The sequence below is a fragment of the Peromyscus eremicus genome, chromosome 8b, assembly GCF_949786415.1.
Source record: "Peromyscus eremicus chromosome 8b, PerEre_H2_v1, whole genome shotgun sequence".
Taxonomy (NCBI): Eukaryota; Metazoa; Chordata; class Mammalia; order Rodentia; family Cricetidae; genus Peromyscus; species Peromyscus eremicus.
Genome location: NC_081424.1, coordinates 27,654,294 through 27,678,370, shown reverse-complemented (window position 1 = coordinate 27,678,370; position 24,077 = coordinate 27,654,294). Strand labels below are relative to the sequence as shown.

The 24,077-nt window shown below is 42.2% G+C and overlaps 1 pseudogene; it reads left to right on the top strand.

Annotated features, from left to right (window-relative positions):
• Positions 1-1,692: 1,692 nt before the first annotated feature.
• On the top strand, positions 1,693-5,103 carry LOC131918803 (zinc finger protein 57-like; annotated as a pseudogene).
• The last annotated feature ends 18,974 nt before the right edge of the window (positions 5,104-24,077 follow it).

Sequence of the window (24,077 nt, the reverse complement as noted above, 5' to 3'; positions counted from 1 at the left end):
AAATGATAGGATAAAAGGATGGAATGTTGAGTCTACTTTTGAACAACCACTAGTCTAAAATATTTTACGTTGTTATGGATTTTTATATATTGAAACAAACATAAGGATAATTTTATTATACTATATATATGTTCCTACTCTCACAGTATTGTGCCTATACAGATCATTTGAAAATTTAAAATTCTAGTCCTTGAAAGCTATTATTGTAAACCATTTAGGACAATTAAGAACTGCAGGTTAGTAATGAGTCATCTATAACAAACTTGTAGTCATATTAGGTGTGTTTTCAAGGTCACACAGAGATATATTTTAGATAGATAGATGGTTTTCAAACACTTCAGAGACCTACAGTATATAGCATTTAAGATGTTGTAATAACACAAGGCTTTTTGTGACAGTGAGACATGTCTGCTCCTGGCAGCACCAATCTACTTCAAAAAAGGATGATGAGCATCAAAGAACCTTTACACAGAGTTTGCATTTATTGTGGCAAAGTTAGTCACTGGGCAAGAAACTGCTCTTTCCTTGACTGCTAACAGTATGCTGTCCATATTGGACAAGCAGGACACAAAAAAAGGTGACTGCCGAATTTGCCAAGACAAGGTAGGAGAGTCCTTCAAAATTACTGCTTCACAGAAAAGTCTGTCAGTTATTCTAGGCCTGTAGGCTGTAGGTGGATGCCCCAACATTACAGACAAGCCTTAGGTGACTGTCTAGGCAACTAGGTGTCTCCGTCATTTTTATAGTTTTGGAAGTTGCTTGCTCTGCACTTCCTGTTTACTCAGGTAATATTATATTCTTCTTGCATCTCTGATGGGGATTGAAGCCTAGATAGTTATAGTTACAGTTTTTCTTGTTACCAAATTCAGAAGAAAAAAGAACTTACAAAAGAGATTTAAAGTTTATAAGATTAAGAAACAAAAAGGTCTAAGTTGTTTAACTAAGAAGATGTTTTGGGGTCTAATAAGATATTTTTAGGATGATAATACAAGTTATGATAGAAAATGGTTTAGGTATAAAACTTTTGACTCACCAGGTAGGATAGGTCATAAAATATTTTCTCTGAATTCGTCAAATACAGATAGAGTGGTCATTATAAATGTAATTCTTCCCTAATAATTATTCTTATTGTATATAGTTTTACTATATTAGAGTCAGGCTTTTTCTTTTTATTTAGACAAAAAAGAGGTACATGTTGTGGAATAGCTGTACACTGTGTGAAGATATATTGCTATGACTGGTTTAATAAAGAGCTGAACAGCCAATAGCTAGGCAGGAAATATAGGCAGAACTTCCAGGCAGAGAGAAAGGAAATAAGAGGAGGAATCTAAGCACGCAAGAGAGATGCCAGGAGACACCGAAGAAGCAGGATGGGTGGTACGTGGCAGAACATTGATTAACAGAAATGGGTTGACTTAAGTTATAAGAGCTAGTTGAAAACAAGCCTAAGCTAAGGCCAAGCTTTCATAATTAATAAGAAGTCTCTGTGTCATTATTTGAGAGCTGGCTGGAAGGACAGAGAAAGACTTATTATAGATCGGAGTGGAGCAGAAGTAGAGGGACTGTGAGTCAAGGCTCCTAGACCAGGAAAACACAATCAGAGATTTCTAAAAGTGGGCACAAACCAATAGTGGCTAGAAGCAGTCTGGAATAGAAGTCAAACACCTAGTGCCAGCCTGGAAACACCAAATAATGGCAGCTAAGAGTCAGTCTGCCCAGCCATTCCAGATAGCAGTCACTTAGGAGGTCAGGACAGTGGATTTCACACAGACAGAATGGGAAGATCTGACTGCCTCGTAGAAAGCCCTTTACCAGAATGTGCTGTCGGAAACCTTCAGGAACCTGACATTTGTGGATCAGAACACCACGCACAAAGGCACGGGACAGAGGAGGTCAGTGCTCTATCCCCCAAAGACAACAGGAAGCAAGAAGAAACCTCAAGAACCTAGCCCACACCCGAGAGATGAGAAGAGTGGTGATGAAGGGAAGGCCTCTCTTGCTTGCACAGGGTTATTCAAAAGTGGACCGCTCTATTTCTGCCTGACCTGTGGCAAATGATTCAAAAAGGACATCTACCTCTTTAATCACCGGTTCCCTCTGGTGACAGACTACTAGTGACAAAGCCCTTGGCTACAAGCCCTGGCACTGTGAAGAGAGGTCTTTCTCTCGCAATCTCTGGGGCAAGAATTACTGTGATGTTTCTGGACTGAGCCCTCACTGGTGTGCTTATTTAGGTTATAGGCCCTGTTTGTGCCCTGAGTGTGGAAAGTGTTTCCAAGATCGGTCTGAGGCCAAATGCCACCTGAAGGTACACCAAAACAGGAAGCCAGTGGCTGGCAGCCAGGAACATGCTGTGAAGGCTCCACCTACACCATTGGATCCCAAGCTCCCATACTCAGGTATGTGAAAGTGATCCAGGGACCAGTGCAGGCATTACAGCTCAGATGGAAAGGGATCCTGGCAGGAGGGAGGAATACCACAAAGTCACACCACACAACAAATTTCACATAAAAGATTTACTGGGAGGGAAAAGATCTGCCTGTGTTTGGGCGAGAAACAGCAGAGAACTGAGCAGAAGCCAGGACTTATATAGAGTTTCTTGGGGAGGGGGTTGGAAGCTTTTTGGGGTGAGCTTTCCAAGGTGGAGATTAATGGGATTTCAAGTCCAGAGAATGGGCTTTTTACTCTGTAGGGTGGGGGCGGAGTATAGCAGTTAGGGCAGGCAAGAGTGCTCTGTGGGTGGAACTTGCCAGCTGGAGGTCCTCAGGGGAGGGGCCTGGCCATGTGTGTGGCTTGAGGGGCTTACACCAGTGGCCAGAAATAAGGCAAGTAACAGCAAAGCCTCATCCCTAGATGTCAGACCCAACTCTAGGCCAGTGATGAGCTCATGAGGAAAGATCCCTTGCCCTCACTGTTTCAGAGTTTTTACCAAAAAGACCTATTTCTTAACCCACCTCAAGTTCCACTTCAGAAATCAGCCCAACCAGTACTTCAATGGGAGAGTCCTCATCCTTGGTGGTAGGCTCCCACCAGAAGATCCACAGGAAGCAAACTATCTACTGCCACCCCATCTGTGACGTCGGCTTTAGGGGAATGGAAAGGCTGCTGATCACTTGTGCTATTAAAAAAAAAAAAAAAAAAATCAGGCAGACCCATTAAGTGCTGGGGAATCCTGAGTCATTTGCTTGGCTTTCTTAATGATCCCTTGATGCTGGGAAGGATTTCAAAAGTAGAGGAATCCTCGGGGAAAGGGAAAGGTAAGAAAATGAAAACTGGGAAGACAAGATGAAACATGCATGCAGTGAGAACTCTGGAACATAAAGAAAAGGCCTGTTTGGGGCTGGTGAGATAGCTTGTTGAGTAAAGGAGCTTGCCCCCAAGCCTGGCCTCCTGAGATTGAACCCTGAGACTCCCGTGACAGAAGGAAAGAATTGACTTCTGACTCCACACATGCCCATACACACACGCATATCTCCCAACTCCACAAAATAAATATAATTTTTAAAACTAAAAAAAAAAAAAGAGAGAGAGGAAAGAAAAGAAAAGAAAAAGGTGAAACAGGGTCATCAGATTACTGTAGGACTATCTTCTTAGAGATAGCATGGTCTGTGCACAGCTCACCATAAGCTATATTTGGCCTTGCTACAATTCTCTTCCTGTAGTACAGTGTTTCTATTCCTCATTCACTACACTGAATTATATACCTAGAAATTGTCTGGCTTTATTCTGTGTAGAATTCCACGGCTCTCACTTACCCAGGTTTCAGACTACCTGACATTCCTGGCTTGGAAAATCTATCTCATCTCCGTTCATGGGAGAATTGGTAGTTCTTCTAGCATTTCCCTCTCATTTTCTTTTTTCTAAATAGAGGAACTCTGATGAGGCAGGTTAACTAGGGAGTTTCCAGCTAAGACCAGTAGGCTAGAAACGAAGACCTTCAAGGTAGACAGGGTGCTAAGAGCTCTTGGGACTCTTAAATGGTAGAGCCAAGAAAAGTCACAGTGATGTCCTTGTGCCAAGTTTTCTTGCCTAAGACTGAGCCTCTCAAATGCCCTTGAATCAATTTGACAGGCAAGGCACAAGTGTCCTAGATAACCCTTCTATCTCCTTGTCTCAGTTCTCACAGATGCAAAAATAAAACAATGTTGTATATTAAAATTTTTACAAGCCAGAAACTGTGAGGACCAAAATATGAGCCTCTCTCTAGAGAGGAGAGGTAGGAGTTTGTCATCTGCCTTATATGAGGGATGTAGCAAGATAGTTGATATGTCCATTATTTATATCCAGGATGGAATGCCAACTGGAAAATTTGAGGTAATATGAATATTTCATGTATTAAGTCCTGGATCATACTTAAAGTGAGCTCAAGTATCCAAATATGAAGAAAACTTTAAAGCCATGTATGTTGAGGCAAGCCGGTAATCCCAGTACTCCAGCTAAACCTTGCTGTAGTAAATTCCAGATCAGCCTGGAGTAGGATGAAGCCATGCTTCACACACACACACACACACACACACACACACACACACACACACGCGCACACGCACACACACATGCACACACACACACACACACACACACACACACACACACACACACCAATAAATAACCTTTGGTAAAAACAAAAAATTAAGAGGAAAAGATACCTATGGGATTGACATTGCATAGACAAAATGGCTGACTATTACTTATCTACATTGTCCCCTCTTGATACTACTTAAATAGAGCCTCAGGCTCTGCCAGGGTTGAAGCACTCATTGGTAGTTACATTATATTGAGAAGGCATGAATATGAGTGTGATGTTTGTGAGCTGGGGTATATATATATATATATTTGCAATATTGCTGTGACATTTCTATCTCCTTGGCTAGCTTACAATCACTGCAATGTAGCTCTTACTCTGCCAGTTACAATGTAAATGAGGGTTTCTTGTCCACCATTCTTACTTGTGGAAATAGAAGCATGGCAAAAGCCTTTGGTACTCTCTTTCTTCCCTTCTCTGAAGCTGGCACCTCTGATCCTAATTTAGTTGTATCAAAGCGTCTAGAGACCATGTGGCCTGGGAAAGTGCATCCTCCACACTTGATCTTAGTCAAAGGGTAAGCAATGAACAACGTGTTCACATTCAAAGTCAATTTCTGGCTTGCCTCTGTCCTCATTTCACAAAAGCTGAAACACTGAGTGATAAGGAGAAATTTCTTCACATCTTGTGACCAAAGTGATTTTAGCAATAGGATCTTCCCTTAAATTTTGGTGGGCAACTCAGAGCAGTGGCTTCAGGCTGTGATGTTTAGGGCTGTTGTTATTACTCCTTGACCAACAACTCAAAGAAGTAGCTCACTCCTGCGCTGGGGGTTTTGTTTTACTATCCATGCCTTCTGGAAGGAGGATTAACCACCCCGAGAAATAATTAACTCTGAGGATGTTAGGATGAAACCTAGTATTTCATAAGTTCATTAAAATATATTTGAAAAATACGTTTCTGAAGATTTCATGTAATAACACAAAAAAACTAGGTCAGAGAAGACATTACTAGATAGCCACTTTCTGCTCTACTCCTCCTTCTTCCTTAGTGGCCTTCAAATTTTAAAGATGTTGTTATTGCTTTTTTCAATTTCATATATGCACACTTGGCACACTGATAACTCTTACCTCCCATCTCTCCACCACCCACGTCCACCATCGCTACAAATGTCTCTCACTTATTCTTGTCTATTGGTTTTGTTTTGTGATAATCCTTCCCAACCCTATGCTTTCATCTGCCCACTCCTCCAGTGTTTCTCCCTGCCTAAACTTTTCTAGCTGCAGTATTCCTCTACTTCTCTTTCACCTGTATTCTACCGTCCCTTCTCATACCTGTCTCCTTCCTTGTTTCTTGGATCTCACAGGCATTCCATTTAAGATACACCACAGTCAAGAGCTGAAGCTAATATCCTCATAGAAACATGCAGCATTTGTCCTTTGGGGGTCTGGGTTACCTCACTTAAAATACTTTTCCCACTTCTATTTATAACCATGAAATTTTCATAATTTAGTTTCCATTTATACGTGAGTAATATGTCAGTGAGTATATATACCACATCTTTATTATTCTCCCATCAGTATTTAAGCTGTGTCTATCAGATATTGTGTATAAGGTAATAACGAACGTGATTATCCCTGATGTAGGATATAGAGTCCTTTGAGTGTTTGCTAGATCATGTACATTATAGTGGGTTTTTTTTTTTGATAAATCTTCTGATTTCCAAAGGGGTTGTATTAGTTTTCAGCCCCATCAATAGTGTCTAAGATCCACCTTTCCCCACACCAACACCAGTGTTTCTTGTTATTAGTATTCTTGATATCCATTCTGAGTGGGGTGAGATGGAATCTTAAAGTGGTTTTAATAGTATTTTTTCTCATAGCTAAGGATATTTAACAACTCTAAAAATACTTTCTAGCTATATGTATTTCTTCTTTTAAGAGCTTTCTGTTTGGTTCTATAGCCTCCATTTTTGATTGGGCCGTTTATTTTCTTGGTGTTCAGAGTTTTTAAGTTCTTTACATATTCTGGACACTAATCCTCTATCAGATGTGTAACTGGTAAACTTTTCTCCCATTCTGAAGGCTGTCTCTTCATTTGTCTGACAGTTTCCTTTGCTACACAGGAGCTTTCTACCTTATGAGATCCCATTCGTCAACCGTTTTATTTCCTATACAAATGGAGTCCCTTTTAAAAAAAGCATTACCTGTAGCCCATTTTTTTAAATTGGATTGTTCAGTATTTTGATGTCTAGCTTTTTGAGTTCTTTATATATTTTGGAGATCAGCCCTCTGTCAGATGTGGGGTTGGTGAAGATCTTTTTCAATTCTGTAGGTTGTTGTTTGGTCTTATTGACCATGTCCTTTGCTCTACAAAAGCTTCTCAGTTTCAGGAGGTACCATTTATTAATTGTCGCTCTCAGTGTCTGTGCTACTGGTGTTATATTTAGGAAGTGGTCTCCTGTACCAATTCGTTCCAGACTACTTCCTACTTTCTCTTCTATCAAGTTCAGTGTAACTGGACTTATGTTGAGGTCTTCGATCCACTTGGACTTGAGTTTTGTGCATGGCGACAGATATAGATCTATTTGCAATCTTCTGCATGTTGACATCCACAAGGTTGACCCACCCTGGTCTGCTGCCAGTGGTCCAGAGAGTGCCTGGACCGGTCTACTCTGGTGACCAGCCTAGCAAATAACCTAACTGTCATCATAGAGCCTTTGTTCGGTGACAGATGTAGGCAGATACAGAGATCCATGGCCAGGCACCAGGCTGAGTTCCGGGAATCCAATTGATGAGAGAGAGGAGAGATACTGCAGGCAAGGGACATCGAGATCATGATGGGAGGTTGTGCAGGATGACGGACCACACTAGTGGAAACCCATGAACTGTGGACCGGTGGCTGTGGAGCACCCATGGGACTGGACTAGGCCCTCTGGACACGGAAGACGGTTGTTTGGCTCGAACTGTTTGGGGGGCACCCAGGCAGGGGGATCAGGATCTGTCCCTGGTGCATGGGCAGGCTTCTGGGAATCTGGTGCCTGTGGTGTGACACCTTGCACAGCCTTGGTGCAGTGGGAAGGGGCTTGGACCTGTTTAGGCTCAGTGAGCTGGGCTCTGCTGACTCCCTATGGGAGACCTTGATTTTGGGGATGTGGGGATGCAGGGTGGCTTGGGAAAGAGGGCTGGCAGGTGGGAGGATGGAGGAGAGGGGTCTGTGAATAGCATGAGGAGTGAGTAGAAAATTTCTTAATAAAGAAAAATTTTTAAAAAATTAAAAAATTTTAAATAATCATAAAAACTGGAATGGAAGCTAAGCTTTCAAGTATTAATAAACTTCAAAAGGAAACCTTAAAAAAAACATTACCTATGCCTATATGTTAAAGTCACTCACTATTTCTTCAGGACACAAGTGTAGCACCAAGTGTCCAGAGTAAGGGCTTTTAAAGGCAAAAACTACATCCTGGCATCTGCAACAGCAGCAATTTAACAGAAGCTAAGATAAGCTAATTTAGGCATACTGGCCTCAGGTTCCTAGAATAGAATTGGGTAATTTTCCATAGAGCTTCTCATCAAGTCAATCAAATTCTAGTCAAACCTAAAATGGCCTCAGCAAAAATACAAGAGGGAAGAACCTCAGCACTGTCTTGTCCTGTCACACATTACAAAGCATTTTAGAGTAACTTGAGAGGAAGATTTTGGTTGGACCCATAATATACATCAAAAGCCATCGGTGGGTTGGGTCAACTCACTGTGTGTCATCTGTATATATAGAAGCTTGTAGCACACAGGGCTTTTCCTGAAATATAAAGCTTATACTAACTGTAGAGTATCCATTCAAAGTGATTTACTCCTTAGTGTGATACTATCTAAGTTTTAAAACATAAATTTTTGAAAAATAAGCCCTACGTTACTACAGCAGCATTTGGCTTCCCTTCGACGTACTCAGCCTTTTAAGTATTCTGATCATTTCTTTTTGGTTGTAATAAGATAGACACTTGCTTCAGAAATAAACGGGAGAAATAAAACACTCAAGACTCTTTTAGAAACTGTGTTTTGACAGAACAGCAGGTATCCAAGTTACAATTAGGAGCAGTAGTCATTACATTGTCATCTATGTATGAATTATATAGGTTTTTTTATTGTTTTCTTCCACTTGAACGTCAGCCTTCACTCATGAGTGGAAATGGGCAGAGGCCTGGGCCCCTGATCCTCTCGCTTTCTGGCAGCTAAATAGAAGAGATGTGTGTTGATAACAGCTTTCCCTATTCTTCCTTAAAGGAACACTAATAACTTATTTTCTGTCTGAGCAGGGCACAGGAAAACTTACAGCTACAAATGGTACCAAAACGTGGGGCAAGAGTTTCCACCTAAAACCTGAGGAAGCGGGGGAGGGGGCGGTCCTAAAATGGAGTCAAGAGCAGATTCCTAATTGTGTCTCTCAGGAAAGCTATGATATAGAGATGCCGCAGCCTGTAGGCTTGAGCTACAGTATGGCAGGTTCACAGCTTATCGGCCTTGAGTACAGCATGACAGATTCCTGCCACTGTACACAGTGGTGTCTGAGAGCCAGGCAGTGCACTGTATAATGGATTTAACTTTTGCTAGTTCAGACCAAAGAGAGAGAGAGAGAGAGAGAGAGAGAGAGAGAGAGGTGTTTTGGCTACAAGTTGCTAGATGGAAGCATAGATCCACTGCCTCCCAGAGCCCATTGGTGAGTATGGTTCCCCCAAAGCTGGTGGTAAATGTAGTTAGGCCATGTTGGGAAGCTGAGGTGGGTGGAGCCAGCAGCCAAAGCTGCTATTTCAGTCCTAGTAATGCTGCAGTTTAAAGCAATAGATTCACAATAAGACAGATTTAGATGAGAAAAACCCTAAACAGTTTACAGTGTGTGTAAAAATGTACATAGGCTTGGAAGAGAGAGGAAAAGGAATATAGACAGCTATATAAAGAAATAGAAAGTTTTAAACAATAAAGTCTTTAAAGAGACAATAAAGATAATATAAAAAAATAAGCCAGGTAAAGATGGATATTACACAGAGAATCTGGATCGTGTTGTCTTTGGGATTTTTAACTGCAGAAAGACATTGTAAAAGCTGCTGAGTTAAATCAATATATATATATATATATTTTTAAAGATATCTTGATTTCAAAATCTGTGTCTAAGGATACATGGCTTTGGAAAAGACGTTCTGCTTTTGTTTCCACAGAAGATGAAAACCTGTGGATTGCTTCCAGGCTAATATGGTTTGACCAGCCAAGAATCCCTGAAAGGTCTCCAATGACACCATGGCCCAGATCATTCAACATCCAAAATCAACTTCAAGGTAATTGGCTCAGAGAATGCAGTTTCACAGAGTACTCCAGTTAGGACTTGACCATAATCCTAAAATTTTCTTTGTGTCCCCATAAGAATACAGTGCCCTTTATTAGCAGGAAGTAGCCTGGAAAACTACATCCACATTCCCAAAAAATGGATTATGGATGTTTGTCTTTGTTAAGCTTGTTGTTTACAAGTTGTTATTGGTTATAGTCAATATCTTTCTAAAAGAAGAAAGGGGGATATGATATGGAAATATAGACTATAAATATGATAGGATAAAAGGGTAGATTGTTGAACCTACATTTAAAAAGCAACTTGTTTAAAATGTTTCACATTGGTATAGATTTTAGTTTATTGATACAAATTTAAAGTTAATTTTGTTATACTGTATGTATATTTCTACTCTTGTTTAAGGTATTATGCTTCTATAGATCATTTAAATTTTTAATGTATAATTAAAAATACAGATTAATAATTAGTCATCCATGATAATAAAACTTATAGTCATGTTAGTTAAGTTTTCTTAACTTCAAAGTTCAATTAGATAGGTAATCTTCAAATACTTCAAAGACTTACAGAATATGGCATTTAAAATGTTTTAAAATCTTTAGACTTGGGGCTGCAGAGATGGCTCAGTGGTTAAGAGCACTGACTGCTCTTCCAGAGGTCCTGAGTTCAATTCCCAGCAACCACATAGTGGCTCACAACCACTTGCAATTAGATCTGGTGCCCCCTTCTGGCCTGCAAGGGCACATGCAGGCAGAACACTGTATGCATAATGGATAAATAAACCTTTAAACCTTTAAAAAAAAATCTTAAAATCTTTAGACTCACAAACATAGGATAGATAGAATATTTTAATTTTGTCAAATACAAATAGACTAGATATTATAGCTATAATTCTTGCTTGATAACTGTCTTGTTATACATAATTTTACTATGCTGAAGTCAAAACAAACCTTTTAAACAGAAAGAAAGGGGGAAATGAAGGTAATATCATTCTGTATGTTATGGATATGTGTTGCTCTGATTGCTTGATAAATAAAGCTGCTTGGCCAATAGTGAAGCAGAATAAAGTTAGGCTGGACATTCTAACTAGAGAGTCAGGAAGAAAGCAGAGAGAGAGAGAGAGAGAGAGAGAGAGAGAGAGAGAGAGAGATGCCAGCCAATCACCCAAGAGAAACATGTAATGGGATGTAGGTAAAGCCACAGAAAACGTGGCAAAACATAGATTAATAAAAATGGGTTAAGATATAAGAGCTAGCTAGCAGGAAGCCTGCCATGGCCATAGTTTAAAAATAATATAAGCTTCTGTGTATTTACTTGGGTCTGAGTGGCTGTGGACCTAGTGGGACACAGGAAAACTTTCAGCTACAGCTATGTGATATAATGATAAGTTCATTAGCTCAATGAACTGAGAGATTTTAAAACACATACATTATACACATACATTATAGATATATCCAATCTTTATAAAACAAATTTTTAAAATATCAATGAAATGAAGAAGAAAGGGCATGGTAGCCTTTTGTGTATAAGAATCTGTTGAGGGCTAGACTGACTCAAAGCTTCTCCTGAAGACTTGATGTATGGAGACAGAATGCACTTCATTATATAAAACCAGGGTACATGCTTGGCAGAGCCAGGAATGATCTGGGACCATGACCTTGGCGAGCTACAGCTTCAGATTCTGAAAGCCCAGCTCTTTCTTCCCTAAGGGGCTGTGTTTATTAGTCACCAAGGTTGCTGCATGCTCATTCTGTGATGTTCCTTTGTGCAACGTTGACTAGCTTCCTGCCGACTTTATTTCATTGTACAATAGCTTTTCACTCACCTGTTCATCCTCTCCCATCACAAAGAGTATACACAGTGCTGTATTTCTTAATAAACTTGATTGCATGAGCAATCAGCTTAAGACCTTATGATCCCAAACTTCCATATTTTCTTTATCTTCTCATCCCCTGGTCATCTGCCTCTTCAGGATGATGATCTCCTCATCCTCTTCATACACTCCTCATCATCCTTGTCACTGAAGAACTACCTGTTGGTCCAGGTCAAGAATCCTTGGGGACTTTTAAGTTTTAAGTTTTCAGTAGCAGGACAGAAATCCCACAGGAAATTTAGCAATCTGTAAGGACAGTTTTCAGGAAGAGGTAAGAATGGAAGCCTTAGATGGTGAGCAGTTCTGAAAAGATGATCCAGTGGCTAGACAGGATATAGACCCTACAGGAGAGTTTACTGCTATTACACTTATAAATGGCACAGTAGTACACTGAGTCCAAAGGACTTACAGATTCCCACAGATCAGCACACTGCTCAGCCCTCATCTGAGAGACTTATATGTACAGAAGATGGTGTTAACACAGAGTTGCCCACAACTGGTCAAAGTGAGCAGAATAAGCAGATTGCTTAGCCTTTAAAGGAACATAGATGTTACACATACTTTCCCAAGATGTAGGGATCATTGCAGAAGGATAGAGGTGGAAACAGTGTAAGAAAGAGCCAGAAGTGGTGGGTAACTATCAGGAAAGATCTCTGGACACAGTTGAGCAGCTGCACACATGAAATCAAAAGCGATTGTGACAACAGCATGTGCAAAACCTGTCCAATCTCAATCCAGGCCAACTCCTAGCCTAGAGACAAGAGTTGCACAAGAAGGCCCATTCCTAGAAAAGTGAATAGCAATTGTTAGCTGCTGAGAAACAGAGATAGTTTTCTCTAAGAGTGTATCTGGCCCCCGACAAGCTGACCATGCTACACAACCCCATTTCCAAGAATATGTGGGCTGCACAAGCTGTTTTGAAGGGTTTTCTTCTCTTTATTTATTAAAGACACAAAATTGGGTGGATAGAGAGAGGGGGTCGTGTAGCTAGAGTTTTCCTGCCTGGCCCACAGTCAGGACAAATCTCTGTCACCCACCAGTCCCACAGCCTCTCAGACCCAACCAAGTAAACACAGAGACTTATATTGGTTACAAACTGTATGGCCGTGGCAGGCTTCTTGCTAACTGTTCTTACAGCTTAAACTAATCCATTTCCATTAATCTATACCTTGCCACATGGCTAATGGCTTACCTGCATCTTTACATGCTGTTTGTCATCATGGTGGCTGGCAGTGTCTCTCTGACTCAGCCTTCCACTTCCCAGCTTTATTCTCCTCCTTGTCCCGCCTATACTTCCTGCCTAGCCAATGGCCAATCAGTGTTTTATTTATTGACCAATCAGCAACACATTTGCCATACAGAACATCCTACAGCAGGGTCGGATCTGGAAAAAGTTGGGGAATGGTGGTGAATATGGTCAAAACATGAATGAAACTCAAAACTCTCAAAGGATAAAATAATATAACAGTATAAAATGATTTGTGCTTCTGCTAATGATGACCTAGTTGATCAAAAGAGGAAGAAAGGCCAATGGGAGTTAGGAAAGATGAGTAACAAGGAGAATTTTACAAAAATGATTACAATGTTTTGTATGCTGGTATGTGTGTGTGTGTGGTGTGTGTGTGTGTGTGTGTGTGTGTGTGTGTGTATGTGTGTGTGTGTGTGTTCCTTCTATAATCTGCCTATAGTCTTCCAACAAATTCCCTGGTGTTATGTAGTATAGTCGGAGTTTATTCTCAAAGAACTGCTCTGGAAAGGAATGAATGTTCTTAAACTTGAAGTTATCTGAAGTTACACTTCTAGGTGGTTACATGGTGGGGATGGTACACTCTGGTTTGAGTGGCTAGCAGAACCACTAATTGTGTACTGATCTATCAGAATATTTGTTTTACTCTTGGATCTCTCACTACATTATAAGCTTCATGGGGGAAAAAAAAGGCAACATTTGCCACATAGCACAAAGTCTGGAACTTAGGAAGTGTATCAGCTGTGATGCTTACTCTCAACTGTCAAATTAATGGGATCTAGAACTGTCTGTGGGAGGCGCCTCTAGGCATCTCTTTGAGGTTATAGTCATTAACTGAAGTGGAACCACCACACACTGCAGGTTGCAATGAACGTTCACTGGGTTGGGATCGTAGGCTATGCATAAAGAAGAAAGTGAGCTGAGTAACAAATGTTTATTGTTCTCTGCTTCCTGATGATGGGTGCAACTTGACCTAAATTCCTGTGACCAGGACTTCCTGAGGAGAAAAATGAACTTGAGCCCAGATAAAAGCTTTTATTTTATTATTTTGCTGTTGTTGCTTTGTTTTATTATTTTGTTGTTGTTGTTTTATTTTTCAAAACAGAGTTTCTCCATGTTGCCCTAGCTGTCCTGGAACTCACTATGTAGACCAGGCTGGTCTTGAACTCAGGGATCTGCCTGGTTTTGCCTCCAGAGTACTGGGATTAAAGGAATGCACCATGACTGTGGGTAACCCTTTTGTCCTTTAAATTGCTTTTGTCAAAGTATTTTATTACAGGCACAGGAAAAGTAACTAGGATACTGTAAGGGAGGGCACAGTGAAACCATGGACTGCTCCATAGTTTGAAAGCAAAAGTTTAATATAAATACAAAAGTGCCATGAGGCTCTAGGGTGGAGAAAGAATAGTCAGAGGTATTTAGCGGAACCCAAAATTGCCATGGCTACCTCTCAGGGGCTGAAGGAAGCACAGCAGAGGAGAAAAGCCTTCTTGGTTTTTAAAGGAGAACTGGGTAGCTGCAGGGAGAGGAAACAGAAAGCTGGAATGGGAAGGCTGCCCGGTGGTGGTGTGGGGACTTGGTAGGGTAATGGGCCACACTGCCTGGATGGGGGCAGGGGGTGCAGAGTGGGTCAGAAGCTGCATCACAGGTACCTGTTAAGAGGAACCTAGGAGACTGGAGGTTGGTGTGGGGCTCTGATGGGTAGCCAGACGCCCTGTTTGCTTGAGGTAGAAGAGATGAGGGAGGGGGCTGTTCTTGGCCAGACCAACCTGACTCACGGGGTTCTGCTGCTGGTGAGCTTTCCTCTATCTGCCAGCCATCCTTATATAGTCCAGCCTGAGTTGAGGCCAGGCTGTCATTCTGGAAGATTTCCATGATGCTGCCTGCCCCTGCCCCAGGATTGGGACCTAACAGATCGCAATATTTTATTGTTTAAAAGAATTAGTGGCACAGATATCTTCCCATACTTACTATGGTACCTTTTGAAAATAGGATAAGCCCCCCCTTTTTTTTTTAATTTCTGCAATAAAACTAATAGTGTTGTCTTTTTAATTTGGGATTTTCATTTATATTACCTTACAAGTTTGTTTTGTTTTGTTTTTGTTTTTGTTTTGTTTTGTTTTGTTTTCTTATACTAACTCTTGGGTCTGGGTTCATCGATTTGTTTTGAAGAATAAGTTTATTCTGGACTTACAACAACACAAAGCTTCATTCAGCAACTGAGATTTACGTATGAAAACTGAAGAGGGTGAAAGGCAGACTGATGAAAAGAAAACAACAAATCAAGTGAGTTGGCAGGAAATGCAAGCAGCTGTGCTGCCACAATGTCTTTCTGGTCTCCTCTGACTTTGCATAAGAGGAAAACACGACCCCGTGAACCCCTGAGTCAGTGGAAAACCAGCTCTCTCTGTTGGTGTTTAGGGTAGCTAATGCAGTTTGCAAAGCACTAGAACCTGAACACCCACATTGTGCACTTGGTGTGGTGGATGGTCGGCCTCTGCACTCGGACAACTGTACAGCAGCTGCTCCTGCCTTGCATTTTTTGCTTCTATGATCTAGCACGTGCAAACATCTGACCTATCGGCAGATTTCTGATGATGGGGTGCTGTTAAGTGTTTCACAACTGGCTTTCTCGGAAGGGAAAACAAAACGAAACAATAAAATACATATGGTGGTAATATTTGCCAGTTTCCATAGTATATACTGTTTCTATCCTGACCAATTTCCAGAAACAAACGTGACGTTCATCAGTTCGCAAAATTCCTGAAAATTTGTCATTTGACCGTAATTAACTTGTACGAATAAACTTCAGCACACTACTGGTTTTTCTCAGAGCATGATCATCATATACCTCAGTCCGTTTAAGATTTGGCCTCAATTGTTAATGCCATGCATACTTATATTTATTTAGTAATCTGTAACTTTTATAAACTGTCTTGTGATAGGAGTGGGAGAAAAAAATTGACCATCAGTTAAGAGCCTGAAGAAGACAAATTTTAACAAGTATAGTATTGCTGTCCTGGAAACATAAATACAAACTTTTATCTACTTATCTGAGGTCAAGAAACACAATAACTATTTGATGATTTAATCTGGATGCTTTTAGTAACTATTATGTAACAAATACCTAAATATGTGACAATACAAAAGCAAATTAGATTTTTCTATTGAGATCTTCAATTCTGTGACAGGGCAAGACAATGTGGTGGTTCCTCCGTCTTGAATTCTTTTTGGTTTTTTTTTTTTGTTGTTGTTGTTGTTGTTTGGTTTTTCAAGACAAGGTTTCTCTGTGTAGCTTTGTGCCTTTCCTGGAACTCGCTTTGGAGACCAGGCTGGCCTCGAACTCACAGAGATCCGCCTGGCTCTGCCTCCCGAGTGCTGGGATTAAAAGTGTGCGCCACCACCGCCCGGCCATCTTGGATTCTTGCTGAGGCCATTTCATATTTAACTAGAATTTGATCTCTTTGATAGAGTATCCCATGGAAAACAACCAAACTCCATTCTAGGAAATCTAAGGTTAGGATGTTCTAGCTCACTTGTCTTACCTTCTGTTAAACTGCTTGCTTCTGCAGAACCCCACTCCTCATCCCTTCCAGCTAACTGCTTATCTTAGCTTCTGTTAAACTGCTTGCTTCTGTGAAGCTCCCTTTCAGTTGCTGAGCAAGATGCCAGCACATGGTTTCTGCCTTTAAAACCTCCGAGTTCTGGACGTTTGAAGTCACACCCAGGTCCCCAAACAGTTGGGTGTGGTCCCAGCTGACTGGAATAAAGACTCAATTGGCTATAAACTGTATCTGAGTGGTAATCTCTAGTGAACTTTCTGAAATATTTTTGGAAGTCCCACCAAGATCCCAGAGACTGGAACTGGACACTTGGGGGCCTTGACACCCCAACACCACCTCCTCAAAAGATAAGTGGAAAGTCATCTGGTCTGAACACCTCAGGAGGTAAGTTTGTTCTACAGAAGGCATCAATGTGATTAGGACACAAAATGCGGGGGCATCACATGCCACTGTTGATCCTGTGTCCAGGGTCTGTGTGAGATATTACCAGGAGGATGCACCCCCTCACACACACTCCATCTGTTGGATGAATGGATGCTCAGTGGCCATCTGTGATTTGTCTGGTCATGTGATGGTTAATATTACATTTAAGCTTTTAATTACTATGCTTTATAGATCTACATAACAAAAAAGTACCTCTAGCATCTAAGCCCCTAGCTTGTACAAGCTACACTTACTTCCCTTTTCCTGGAATAGTTGGGTCATTCTGAGAAACTACACAATCTTGTAAAATCTTACACTGCTTCAGCTGTTCTTTCAAGATGATGGGTCACAAGGCTAACAGGCTAATTGCTAGTTCTGTTTTTGTATATAACGCTTGCTTGCTCGGGATAACTGAGGCATCTGCCTGACATGTTACAGAAATTAAGCTTTGCTGCACCCAGACAGGATATGAGTTAATGCAATTCCCCTAAATTGTAACTTTGTGGGTTTTGCTTTTAAAACTCTTGGACTAATGACAGACTGGGCCTTATCTAGAGAATTTCCAGTGTCTGATTCGGTCCTGGCCAGTATCTGAAAATAAAAGCCTGTTCTTATTAAAATCATATTGTCAGACTGGTGAATCTCTGAATGACCCCAGACCCCAAACACTTGTTGTCAATGTATCTTCACTGTTTGTCTCTATCTCTTTAAGTCAGCCTATCATTTGCCCTTGTGGAGGGAATTAAACTCTATTAAAAAGTTTTTAGAGGATCTTATTGGATGGGGACGATATGGTATCCATTTCTCCCTAGGGAGACACTACACTCTGAGAACATGAGTAGCCCTCTTTGAAGGTGAGATGGCCACCTGAGAGATCTTTGGATCCCCAGGCAGTCAGGGTAGTCTGGAATGTTGTCACCCACTCTCTTAATCATCCTGATCACTTCCCTTATGCTGGTCATTGGCTAACCCTTGCCCTTGCCCTAAGCACTCTCATGCTTGAAAACTTAAGTTCTTTCTTTGAGGGTCAGGGTCCTCGTGGTACAGCCAAAATGATTGGAGAAGCCCAAAGTACCGCAGATTCTCCCTGCTCGGCCTGAAGAGATCCACATTCAGCTATGTTCTGACTGGACCAACAGGAACTGTAAGAGGGAGCCAAGGACATGGTTCTCCCCAGAGTGAAAGCCAAGAGACAAGCTTTGTCTGAGGCTTCAAGACCAGCCTTCATTCTCTCCTTGAGGGATGCACTGGGACCCTGTCAAACACAAGGGGAAAAGGAAAATGTTCCCCACCCCCATTTATGGTATATATTCCCATCATCATCATCATCATCATCATCATCATCGGTGTGTTGTATAATTAGAAGACCCTAAACGCTCCTTTTCCAGAGAAGCTGCAGGCCTTTATCAGCCCATTGGAAACTGTTTTTATATACATCAGATGACTTGGGATGATTGGCAGCAGCTCTGGGCCGCATTATTTATGGGTGAGGACCGAATCCAGCTAGAACTTTGGAAGTTGGCTCTGAGGCCAGGCAGCAGGACACTGCCTGATGCAGAGGCCTGGGTAGAGCAGATCTTCTGATCCACCCACCCCAGTTGTGATCCTGATACCAATGAATGTTAATAGGTTACAATAGGTTAATGGATACATCTTGCCAAACATTGTTGGGAGGATTAATAGTGGCAGCCAGAAAATCTACCAACTTGTGGGGTCCTGCCCCACCTGGAACTTAGGTCACCTGTGAAGAGGTGGCCTGGAAACGAGGAAAGGTTAAGTGCACGCCTGCTCGCCTGCTCGCCTGTTCCCCAGCCTCCCTCTTACCCGGAGACAATCAGACACAGCAGGGAGTCAAGTCAAGCAAGAACTCATTTATTGATAGGCAGTAAGCCTCTCTTATAGCAAAAACCTTAGAACCCTAGGAGGGGGTGAAGGAACCAACCAATCATTTTAAAGGTCACCCTATTTACAAATTGTTTGTGCACTGACATCATCTCCTGTTTTTAGTTTCTTTTTCTTTTTTCTTTTTTTTTAAAAGATTTATTTATTTATTAGTTATACAGCATGTATGACTGCAGGCCAGAAGAGGGCACCAGATCTCATTACAGATGGTTGTGAGCCACCATGTGGTTGCTGGGAATTGAACTCAGGACCTCTGGAAGAGCAGTCAGTGCTCTTAATCTCTGAGCCATCTCTCCAGCCCCCTGTTTTTAGTTTCTTATCTTAGCATAAATAACTTGAGCTAACTTCCTTCCTCACCATTTGTCTCTAATCTCCATACAAACAACCCAAGCTAACTTCCTCTTAGCCATCCTTTGTATCTATTCTCTGCATAAACAGCTTAAGCTAACTTCCTCTGGTACCATTTCTATCCACTCTCTTCCTAAACAGCTTAAAGCTTAAGCTCTATTTGTCTAACTTCCTCTCAGCACCCTCTTTGCAGCCCATGTATGCCCACACCAACTGGTCCAAGGTAAATCAGGTAATTCACAGGTCTGATGAATAGCCGGTGGGGTGTCCGGAAATGCTCTGTGAGTCACACCAGATGTTTCTTCCCATAGACTCAGATGCCCTTAGGAACCAAAGATCCGCTAATGTGGCCTTTGTCATGCACTCAGCCCCAGACATAAGAAGAAAGCTCCAGAAATTAGAGAGATTTCAAGGGATGAATAGGTCTCAACTTTTGGAAATTGTTCAGGAAGGTTAGAATAGCCAAGATTCAGCCAAAGACAGACAGGGAAAGAAACTCTCCCTGAGTGGTAATCGCTGCCCTTAGAAAAACAGACGAGAGAGGAAATAGAGAAACTAGACCAGGAGTGTAGCTAGAGTTTTCCTGCCTGGCCCACAGTCAGGGCAAATCTCTTTCACCTGCCAGTCCCACAGCCTCTCAGACCCGACCAAGTAAACACAGAGACTTATGTTGTTTTCAAACTGTATGGCCGTGGCAGGCTTCTTGCTAACTGTTCTTATAGCTTAAACTAATCCATTTCCTTTAATCTATACCTTGCCACATGGCTCGTGGCTTACCGGCATCTTCACAAGCTGTTTCTCATGGTGGAGGCTGGCAGTGTCTCTCTGACTCAGCCTTCCACTTCCCAGCTTTATTCTCCTCCTTGCCCCGCCTATACTTCCTGCCTAGCCAACAGCCAATCAGTGTTTTATTGATTAATAAGCAACACATTTGCCATACATCCCACAGCACAGAAGAAAGGAAAAGAAAATGTCTGGAAAAGAAACAATGTGCCTGTTGTAAGCAGAAGGGTCATCGTAAGAACGACTGCCCTAGCAGAAAAGAAGAAGAGGACAGCCACCCCATCCTCCAGCTATCTGAAAATTGATGGGGCCTGGCTGGGCTCCTTAAGACTGAGTCCCTAGGAGCCCAGGATGACAGCAAGAGTAGGGAACAAAACTGTTGACTTTTTCATTGACACTAGAGCAGCCCACTCTGTCTTGACAGATCTCCTTAGATTCCTAATCTCCAGGAAGACAGCAGTCCAAGGAGCAACAGGACAAACCACATACTTTCCATGGACAACCTAATGGACCACAGACCTAGGACAAGGCACTGGGAATCATTCTTTTCTGATTATGCCACACTGCCCACACCCATTGATTGGAAAGGACTTATTACAAAAACCCAGAGCTACCATCTCTTCAGGGGGAACTTGGCTAGTCTAATTGTGGACTCTGGCCACGTTCTTTCCAATATTCTGATCATTTGTTCTTTATCTGAGGAGTACCTCTTATACAAGGACTTGGCCACCACGAAGGCAGAGTTATCCTCAGGCTACCTGCAGGAACTCAAAGCAAGTTCCCCGGATGTGTGGACCCAGGGGAAACCACCAGGCTTAGCAGCACATTGGCCATTCATCATAGTTTAGTTATTAAGTTCTGAAACACCAGTACCGGTCAAACAATACCACAAGAACCAGGAGGCCAGATAAGGGATTGTCAAACACATCAAACAGTGGAAGGAGGCAAGAATCCTTGTCCCCTGCTATTCCCCATGGAACACTCCCTCACTCCCTGTCCTGAAGCCTGACACTTAACACCCAGCCAGTACAGGATTTCAGGGAAGTTAGCAAATGAGTGGAAATCATCTACCCCCAGTACTGAAATATCTTTCTAAGCTTGTTGCCTCGAAAAGGAAGGTATATATGGTCCTGGATCTAAAAGATGCTTTCTTCTGCCTTCCATTTGCCCAAGTCCATCATATTTGCTTTTGAATAGACCACCACAGAGGGTTGATATACTGGTCAACTGGCCTGGGCTCTGTTCTTACAGGGTTTCAAAAGCTCACCAACATTGTCTGATGGAGCCCTGAGTGCAGATCTATTTATTGGAATTTAGATAAAAAATACCCACAAAACACCTTGCTCCAGGATGTAAATGACCTCATAGCTTTGACCACTGGGAAGGAATGTAGACAGGCAGCAGAAAGCCTTTTAGAAATATTGCAAGCCCTGGGGAACAGAGAGTCTCAGCTGCAAAGGCTCAGTTGTGCTTCCCTCAGGTCACATACCTAGGCTCCAACTTAGAGGAAGGAAAGAGGAGTTTTCCTGTGACCACATTTTAGCCATCCTTGGCATCCCCATTCCCACATCGAAAAGACCAGTACAAGTACTCCTAGGGGGTGTTGAATATTGCCGGCTATGGATAGGGATTTGCTGAGCTAGCCAAGCCCTTCTAGATCAGCATCCAGGACACATAGCCTTTGGAATGGGCTGAGATTGAGCAGAGAGCCTTCTGGGCCTTGAAAAGGGCTCTAGTGTATTGTATACCCTAGTGATGACCTTTCCAGGCATTACTAAGCCATTCCAGTTGTGTGTGAATGAATCCAGAGGCATTGCCCGGGGAGTTCTCATGCAAACCCTGGGACCCTGAAAGAGATCAGTGGGACATGTATCCAAGAGACTTGACCCAGTCAAAGCCAGATGGCCAGCATGTATAAGTGCCCTAGCTGTCACTGCCATGCTAGTAAAGAAGCTGACAAATTAACTTTAGGACAGGAACTGTTTCTCACAGCCCCACCCTCTGTTGAGGCCCTCTTGAGTGGGGCATATGAGAGATATGATGATCCAATACCAAGGCCTGCTTCTGGATTGGCCTCACAATCGGTTCTGTAAGATGTCAGCCCTCAACCCTGTGAGTCTCCTGTTGGACGACAAAACGCAGGAACCCTTGCGTGACTGTCTTTGAGGTGACAGACCGAATCCATTCTATCAGGCCTGATCTGACTGACATCCCACTGGCAACATCAGATGTGGTATTGTCCACAGATGGGAGCACTTTCAGGTAGTCAGGGACAGTGGTGGTGCCCCAAGATAGGACTGTCTAGGAATAATCTTTAAGCAGGGTAACCTCAGCTGAAGGAGCTAAGTTTTTAAGCTTTGATTTGGGCACTCTGTTGAGGGAAAAGACAAGGCTATAACCATATACACTGAGAGTCAATATGCTTTCACCATGGCCCATGTCCTTGGGCGTTCTATATAGGGAAAGAGTATTGCTAACTCAAGCAGGAAAAGAGATTTAAAAAAAAATAGAGACGAAATCTTAGCCCTACTGGAAACTATCTGGTTACTCAAGAGGGTGCCAACTGTCCAACACAAAATGCAGCAAGAGGGGAGATTCCTCAGACGCCAGAGGCAACAGAGTGGCTGACTTTACCACCCAGGAAGTGGTCCCAGAACCAGGGGAGCATCTTCAAGTCTCGATAGCTCCGCTGGGCCCCTGCTTAGTGGCCTGCCTTGAATACAGGCCAGGTGAGATTGACTGGGCAGAGTGAAAACTGGTCACAGGGAACAAACAAGGCTATGGATGTTGCCAGGTGGCAGACCAGCAAGTCTGAGAAGGTGACTGGTTTTGGATCCCCACCAAGCCACCTACCCAGGGGCCACAAAAACTGCTGAATTTCTCAGACCTAGGTATTTTCTTTCAAATTTAGAAAGCCTGATTAAAGACACCACTTTTAGATGTGCTGCCTATGCTCAGATAAACAATAAAGGGGCAAGGAAGATCCCACAAGGGATTTTTCTTCACAGCTTTCTTCATAAGAGTTAGAATTAGCTCTCCAGTAAGGGTAGAGATAAATTACATCATATCTACACTACAAAATATCATGGATTCAATAACTGGGTCACTAAGACTTTCATGATTTACATATATATGATTATTTATGAACAATACATAGATAAAGAAATGAGAAGGATAAAATAAGGAAACATGCATAGACCTACAGTGTGTGTGTGAGGGAGGTGTGGTGTGTATGTGTATGTTGTGTGTGTATATATATGTGTGTGCATGTGTGTGTGTGTGGTATGTGTATGTGAGTGTATATATATGTGTGTGTGTACTATGTGTGATATGTATGTGTATATATGTGTGTGTGTAGTATGTGTGTGTATATGTGTTGTGTGTGTATCTGTGTGTGTGGTGCATGTATGTGTGTAGTGTGTGTATCTGTGTGTGTGTGGTACACGTGTTAGAAACCAGGTGTTCCCGCAGTGTGCCCTCAGAGACTCAGCAGCTATGTAATCAAAAGTTGCCAACCCTTTAAAAGGTCCCTGCTATCACTGATCACTCTCTTGCTCTCTTGTTTTTTTCCATCTTCCAGTCTGTCTGTCTGTCTGTCTGTCTGTCTCTCTCTCTCTCTCTTCCTCACTCTAAGACAACCTTTCACTCCTCCTCCCCAATAATCCTCTTATGTGAGATCTGTTGTGTGGTGTGATCTCTTTGCAGCATACCTTGGGCCCAACCTGCCACTGCTAAATCCTAACAATGCATGTGTGTGCGTAAAACATGTGTTTTGGTTGAATAGCATGTGGCAGAAGAACTTCAGTTTATGAAAAGTAGGAAGGAGATGAGGGAAGGAGAGAGAGAAGAAGGAAGAGAGGGGGGAGGGACGAAGAGAGGAAAGAAGGAGGAGAGAGAGCAAACCAGGGGCAAGATTCCCTTAAAGACCTGTGACTTTCTTCCTCCTATGTCCCATCTCTACAAGTTCCAAAATTATCCTCAATTAGTGTCAGCAGCTGAAGAGCAAACCAATCTGGAAGGGGCATTTCACATTCAAATTACAATAGTTTTAGCCAAGCATATACCTGTAATCTCAGAACTTGGAAG